Genomic DNA, 8,452 nt, shown 5'->3' with positions numbered 1-8,452 from the left:
CGTATTTTCAAAATATGCCTTTGCATTACCGCTAAAAAATAAAACAAGCAATTCGGTAACCGAAGCTTTCAAAACTATTTTCGAAGAAAACAGACGGAAACCTGTTAGACTACAGACCGACCAAGGAACGGAATTTACAAATTCTACATTCCAGAAATTTTAAAAAAATGAACATGTACAGTTCTCGACAGCAACAAATTATCCTGTGAAAGCGAGTGTAGTGGAACGTTTCAACAGAACATTAAAAGAACGTATGTGGAAATATTTCACCTCAAAACAGACAAGACGTTATGTAGATATTTTACCGCAACTTCTCGAAGGTTACAATACAGCAATCCACAGTTCCATAGGAATGGCCCCTCGAGATGTCAACGAAACAAACGTTTACATTGTGTGGAAACGTCTTAACAAACCTGACAAACATGTTTCACAACCGTCTTCAGATCTTAATGTAGGTGATATTGTACGAATTTCTGTCGTCAAAGGACATTTTGAGAAAGGATACGAACAAACGTGGTCACGAGAACTTTTCAAAATCCATTCCCTTGTTCAGCGAACACCTGTACCTGTATACATATTAGACGACTTAAATGAAGAACCTGTAAAAGGTACATTTTACAAACATGAACTGCAGAAAGTTTATTCGGATCCTGACGAAGAGTATAAAATTGATAAAATTTTGAACACCCGGGGAAAAGGAAAAAATTTGGAATTCCTGGTTCGTTGGCTCGGATATCCGCCTAGTTTCGATTCATGGATCAAGGCATCTTCCGTAAAACAGTTATCGGGAAACATATTTATATCAAAATATAACGGTACTGCGATCCAGTGAGTCTTCTGTGTTCGGCGAGAATGGATGATAATTTCTACGTTTACCTCCTATCATCTGCATCGGAGGAATATTTTCCAGACAACACACTCACCCATTTCACCGTAAAACTTGCTAAACGGATCGATCTGTCTCCAGAATTGTGGGAAGTCGGATTGGCAGAACTACATTATTCAACTCTATACGACAATGTTTTGGAAACTGATTCTGGAATGTTAACTCTTCCTGTTCGGACATATGCAAGTGCTGAGGACCTAGTCTCTACCATCATCGAATCTCTCCCCGACGACCTGGAAATAAGGAGATCCGTTCTCGAGAAATTCTGGCATTTTTTGACGGAACCGCAATGGGGAACATTTGGATCTACTACCTGTACGGATAACACACTCTATATTAACGAACAACCATTTTATTTTCCTGCAACTACATATACGATAGAGGATCTGATTTATTTCCTGAAAACAGACCCTGCTAATGTAGCTGTTCCTACTCATCTCAGGTTTTTCTTCAAACAGGCCGTGTACAAACATCTATCCGTGATAGGGGTTCCGAAGCCTGAACCTGACGATGCTCGAACAAATACCGTTACACCCATAAACGAAACTGATGACTATGCTAAATTTCGATATGACATATTGAAATCTATTTATTCTACGCACGCAATGTCCAATAGTGTTGTGGATAAAACCCATATATATTTATTTACTCTGATGTGGTGAAACAACAATTGGTCGGGGGAGAAATGGTACGTCTCTTGCGTCTTACCCGAAAACAGTGTTCGGACACAAATACGTCTTGCACAGTACCCGTAGCCCATCAAACATTCGACCCGATTCATTACGTTCCTCTGGATAAAGCCTCTTTCGAAAAAATAGAAATTGCTTTGTACGATAGAAAAGGAAATTTCTTACCTTTGAGAACTGGGTCCGTACCCACAATCGCTGTTTTACATTTTCGTAGAAAAGCAAAGTCCTTTTAAAAAACAGTAGACAGCTATTTCTCTCAGTCTTTGTCGAAAAACGAATGAATCACCATGAATTCGCAGACCGAATATTATAGTAACCAAATCCGTGGAGGAATTGGGCCCATCTCCCCTTCAACTAGAAATCAAAAAGGGAGAGGATTGGGGTCACTTTTCGCAGGACTGTTTAGAATGGTGAAACCTCTACTCTGGAGCGGTGCAAAGACGATCGGAAGAGAAGCTTTAAAAACAGGAGCTAACATTATCACCGACATTGCAACAACCCAACAAACTCCGAAAACTATTGTTCGTCAACGGGTACGTGAAGCAGGTCAAAATCTTCAAAGTAAAGCACAACGGAAAATCGACTCTCTGATAGGTTCCGGTATAAGAAGAAAACCTGCAACAAGAATTGCTCAGTTGATGTTAAAACGTTCAGCCACCCGTATTAGAACATCTACGATCCGTAAAAAACGAGCATCCAAAAAACGAAGGAAAACATCCGCAAAATCTAGAACACGTAAAAGAAAAATCAAACAGAAGGTCTCAGGGAAAGATATTTTGGGATAATGATGGAGGATAACATGTGCATGATCTCGCAGTTCGACCTCTTCCGGAAAAAACCTATTCAGCAAAATGTGGAAAAAACGTACACAGCCACCTACAAACCTATCGCTTCCATCGATAATCAGAATATAATTCAGTTTGTCATACCGGGGGCAGGAACTGATTTTCTCGATCTTTCATCTGCCTATCTTCGTCTGCAAACGCAAATGGTTAAACAGGATTGAAGTCCCATGAGTGCTTCCGAAACCGAAAATGCCCTCACAAAAAACTGCGGAGTCGTGAATTATCTTCTCCATTCACTCTTTTCCCAATGTACAGTGACTCTCAACGGCATTGCTGTAACAACCGCCGATAACAATTACGCATATAAAGCGATCTTCGAAGCAGCTATCAATTACGGAAGCGATGCCGCAAACACGCATCTCACGAATGCCCTATGGTATTTGGACACACCTGAACATCAAGATGAAATCACTGCCGACAACACAGGTTTCACCACAAGAAAAAAAATTTTCCAGTATGTTCCGACGACCGGAAATCCTACGGAAGTGACAGCCGTGGTCGACCTTATGGGAAAACTTCACATAGATTTCTTCCACCAGTCTAAATACCTGCTCAACGGTGTTGAAGTACGCATAGATCTAGCTAGATCACGTGACGCATTTTACATCTGGGGAGACCAGACATCACCTACAGTCAGAATAAAAATTTTAAAGGCTGTTCTCGACATAAATCACATCATTTCTACTCCTACAACCAGTTTGGCCATAGACAGAGCACTCACTTACGCTCCTGCTCATTATCCGTTCACCAGAAGCGTCATCAAAGCTTATTCTTACGTCGCCGGAACGCAGCAGATTTCGATCGATAATGCTTTTCAAGGTCCTTTTCCGAATGTTGTTCTTTTTGCTATGGTATCCACCGCCAGCTTTCTCGGAGACAGTAAGAAAAATCCGTTCGACTTTAGAAGTTTTAACCTATCTTCTTTCCATCTTGTGAAAAATGGAGAACTCGTACCTTCCGAACCTTTACGAATCACCACAGGAGGAAACAGCGGATTGATAACACGTGCCTATCAAACTCTATTTTCCGGTACAGGCATTCACCACTCAAATTACGGACACCAGATCACACGGAAAATGTTCGAGAACGGATTCTTTTTTCTGATTTACGACATAACGCCAGACTCTTCAGGAAACGACACGCACACCAGTCTCCAGGAACAAGGCGTCATCGGAGCTGAGATGCAGTTTTCTCCTCAGCTGACGGAAAATATAACATGCCTTTTGTATGCTGAATTTGAATCTGCAGTAGATATACCTAAAGATAGAAGTGTCATCCTCCATCAGTGAGACAGAATTTTCCATAAATATGTGTGCCTGTGTTTCTGACTCACAGTGTTACCGAAATAGCTCTTATGTAAACATTATACTGCTTGTGATGGAAAAACCCACCAAAGTGATAACTCGTACTATTAAGCATAGTAGTGTTTCTTCGAAAGTGACAACTTCAAAACCTGTGAACATACAATTGTTTCCCGAACTACTTGACAGCAGCCCTGGAAGCATAGAAATGGCCAAAGACAGACACATTATTATACATTATTGAAAACATAAGCAGCATGAACACATCGCAGATGAGACAGATTCTATCTCGTAACTGTTCCACCAGAAACATTTTCTACGGTGTTTACCCGAGAGATCTTTTACCTCGGACGTTTCCTACCCCGGCCTTGATCATCGCAAACACTGACAAGTCCGAGTCCCGGGGTACACACTGGGTGGCCTTCTATTTCGACAAAAACAATGTGGCCGAGTATTTCGATTCATACGGATTTCATCCTTTCTATCAAGAATTCGTAATTTTCCTGAACAGTCATTCCTCGGTCTGAACTTACAACAACATTCCCTTACAGGGGATATTGGCCACAACATGCGGTCATTACTGTTGCGTGTATGCTTATTACAAAGCACGTCACGTTACAACCAAGGATTTCATCCAGACATTTCCACCAGGTATCAGTAAAGATGGATATATCCTGCACCGTTTTCGTCAGATCTTCAAATGTTTACCCCATTCCAAGTGTCCCAGAGGGGAACAAACGTGTTGTTCTATCCACACGATCCGGGCTCGTGTCATGAAAAAATCTATTTAAAATGTGTGCTGCGTATCTTTCTCTCAGTGCCATCGAGACAGTTCTAGTGAACACATCATGGAACCTCCTGCTGTTTCTATAATGGAAAAACACGACAAACTTGTGACACGCATGACCCATCAGGATGATGTTTCCAAACGTAAACCTCGAAAACGTGTGCAACCCATTAAATTAGAAACCGTTGCTATCAAGAACGAGGCGGCTGACGAAGGAATGGATGTGACTACGGACTGTGATTTCATAAAGAGACGTAGGGAAATTGGTTTTTCCACAGACAAAATCGAGTGTCCTAAACTACATGACGTAGATGCGCAAACACATATTTTCTGAACAAGGAAAAAAACAAGTACGTAGCCATAGGATTCGAAAAGGAATCCCCTTTCAATTTAGTGTGGGAGTTTTTGCAACAGGGGAGATCACCCGTACGCATCGATTCTAAACAGATTAGAGAACTGTGTGCTTTAAAATCTGACTTACTAAATTACGTCGACACTGGTCGACGATTCAATTATTTGGTTACTGGAAATATCACCGTTAGCGGTGTAAATTTTTTCGGGAAACGTTGCATCTCGATGTATCAACATCATTCACCGGATGCTTTTATTTTCACACCCTCTGAACTACATTTATTTTTGTGTAATCTTTTCAGACCTCTGCAAAAATTAATGAACGAACGTTATCATAAATTACAACCCGAAATGGAGGTTTTTGTATATTGTATAAAAAAGAATATGGTTTCAGAAAAAAAAGAAGTACCCGACGTACTGAACTATTTTTATGTACTTTGGTACAACGAACTGATGATTGAAATATATCTTGAGAACAATCTTGGACGCACATTGGTATTGTAAATAAAATCTGTTATATATTTGCTGTTTTAAACTATCCATTGTATTTCATATTGTAAATAAACCATTGTTTCTTTTATGTATTGTGTAAAATTACCATTATCGATGTCCATATGTAAATATATTTCACATTGTGATCGAATTATATTGTTAATCTATATCTACAATTATAAATAAAAAATTTGTAAATGTTTAAAAAATCTTTTATTTCTCATACTTATTACAATAGAAACTGTACATCTTCCAGACATTTTCAACTGCACAATTTTTTTCACGTTCTCACATTTACTATGTTTTCTGCATTTTCCTGTAGTCTTTTTCACACTATCCAACTTTGGACATTCAAGTTCTTCGATGTTGCGCACAGATATTTTACCCATACGTTTTTCTCCAAGTAATTTTTCCAACCATTTTATTTTCTCCATACCTTTGACGTACACTTCCTGATTCACAAGCATAAAATATAAAACGTCTCCTAATTTCTCATACGGTAGCCACCCATCTCCCCAGTTTAGACCGTGTTTGTTGGTACGGAGCCAGTAATTCACCCGGCGATACTTTTCACACAACAAATGAAAACCAATTGGAGATTTCACTAAACAGTCAAATGCGCTGTCGAAAGGAAATTTTAAAATCCCCACTTCTTTCCACACAAATTCTCCTCCTGCTCCGCGAAGACCTTGAACGTCCAAAAAACAAGCTTCCATTTTGTTCAACAGGTGAAAACAGTTAAGGTATCTTCAATGCTGCCCCGGCATACGGCACACTTGTCCAATTGGGAAGCACAGAATCCGCAGGAAACAAAATGTCGACACGGAAGAATTACAACACTGCATGGATTCTCAAAACATATTTTGCACACTGTCACGGAATCCACACTAGGTTTATCGGATGTTTTCTCAACAGTCTCTATACTGTCACAATACTTGCAGCTCTTGGAGTTACGATGTAACGCCGCAATACTCTGTATGAAAGGACACTGGGGTATCAACATGTAATGTCCTAGAATAGGACAATCTTTGGATGTCCAATCGCAAAGTCCGTACGAACAATGAAAACATAATACCCTGTCGCTAAAGCCTGAATAGTAAAATCCTGCAGTCACTAATTCTTCCGGAGTCTGGCATAATCCTATAGGCCACTTTCTGTATGTTCTGTATCTCGAATTCACTGATAGGTAATCGATAACATACGGCTCGGTGCGAGTCCAGCAATCGTGGTGAGTAAACACTCTCATACGAGGTAAAAACGAATTAAATCGGGTTCCGTAGGTGACAGGGTCCTTGGCATCGGGTATGAAGGTTCAGCCAGAATATTCTCAAAATCAGATACTGTAGGTGACGGCGTCCTCGTTATCGGCGATAAAGGTTCAGCCAGAATATCCTCAGGATCGTCGGGGAACAGCCGTCTGCGAAAATCGAAACCTTCGGGAGGAACCACAGGGAAACAAGGATGACCTTCTAAGTTACTTAACAATGGACGATCACAGCCAGAACACCACACGGAATTTCTGTCTGCCAACAAAGAAAGCCACTCTTTCACTCTCTTCTTCAAAGCTTCGCCCAAATCTCTCTTCCTGCGACGTAGTTCGCAGATACACTCGTGACTCGGAAATCCTGTTCTCTCGTCACCTCTTCTTTTCCTCTCTTCTATCTCCTTCAAAGTCTCGCAGCGACAGTGAATTCTTTTTCCTGAGCCGTTGACCACGTGACATCCACACCAGGGAGATTCAGGTATCGCTAGATACATAAACGGGAAATAACTCAGCAACCTATCCAGGGTCGTTCGATCGCTGTCCAGATCGCCGCAAGACCGAACAAGTTCCCAGAACTCTTCGTAGCTGATCTCGTAGAAATTCACACCATTATCAGACAAACGTGTACCGCTTACATCCATCCTCACATGATACTATTATCCTCTATCCTTTCTATTTATACCCTTTTCCCTCCTACGTCACCATTTCCGTTAAACAGACTTCAAACTACAAGGCTACGCCCAAAACATGTTTGGGCATGTTCACACAGAAAACCGTTACATCACCCAGAAATTGCAAATTCATCCAAACCTACGCCCAAAACATGTTCGGACATGTTCTATTCAGACAGAAAACCGTTACACCCATTTCCAGGAATCTCAGACTCATCAACGGTCTCAAACGGGAAACGCCCCCCAAAAATAGCCACCTATCTCATCAACACCGGAAACCCTTATCAAGTCCTCATTAACAACAGGAAACACTTCCCGCAATCTCAAACTTATCAAAGCCCCCAAACCGAAAACGCCCTCCTCAACTCCAGACCGGAAACACTTATCAAGCTCCTCATTAACAACAGGAAGTCCATATCATTAAGCCCCGCCCACTTTTTCCCAACAGCCAATCAAAACGCTCAAAACCCCCACCCTTGCTTGCCCACACTGCTTGGTCATCAATTGATCTTTGATCGATCTTTTCCAATCAATTGATTTATCGGACTCAACGCGGGTGCATAACTACTAACATTTTTATTTCAGTTTGGTATTTTCAAATAAGTACGCGGGTTTACGTTCAGTTTGCAGATCATGAATGAAAGATAGATAGTGTTGTAGCCTCCTGTTGGCCATTGTTAAAATATTATGTCTGTTTAAGATCACATCCTTCCCATCTTAAACAGACATAATAATATTTTAACAATGGCCAACAGGAGGCTACAACACTATCTATCTCTCATTCATGATCTGCAAACTGAACGTAAACCCGCGTACTTATTTGAAAAATTATGTAATCGCAACACAATTCACAGACACGGGACACGTCGTCACAACGAACTTGACATTCCTCACCATTCGACTACGCCATATACCTCATCCTTTTCTATATCTGCCCCGAAAGCATGGAATGCACTACCAACAAATGTTAAATCCATAAAACTCAATAAGAGTTTCAAAATTAAATTGAAAGAAATGCTTCTACAGGAACAGCAGCAGAACAGTAGCACATACTAGAAATGAACTGGCACTCAACAAACGACAAAAAACTCATATTCTATAACTGTAACTATTGGAATTTTATTAATATCTTCAAATTATTATTATTTACTTAAATGCAACCTTAT

Source organism: Lepisma saccharinum, chromosome 7, assembly GCF_977018435.1.
Source record: "Lepisma saccharinum chromosome 7, izLepSacc3.1, whole genome shotgun sequence".
In the NCBI taxonomy this organism is placed as follows: Eukaryota; Metazoa; Arthropoda; class Insecta; order Zygentoma; family Lepismatidae; genus Lepisma; species Lepisma saccharinum.
Note: the sequence above shows the minus strand (reverse complement) of the source record.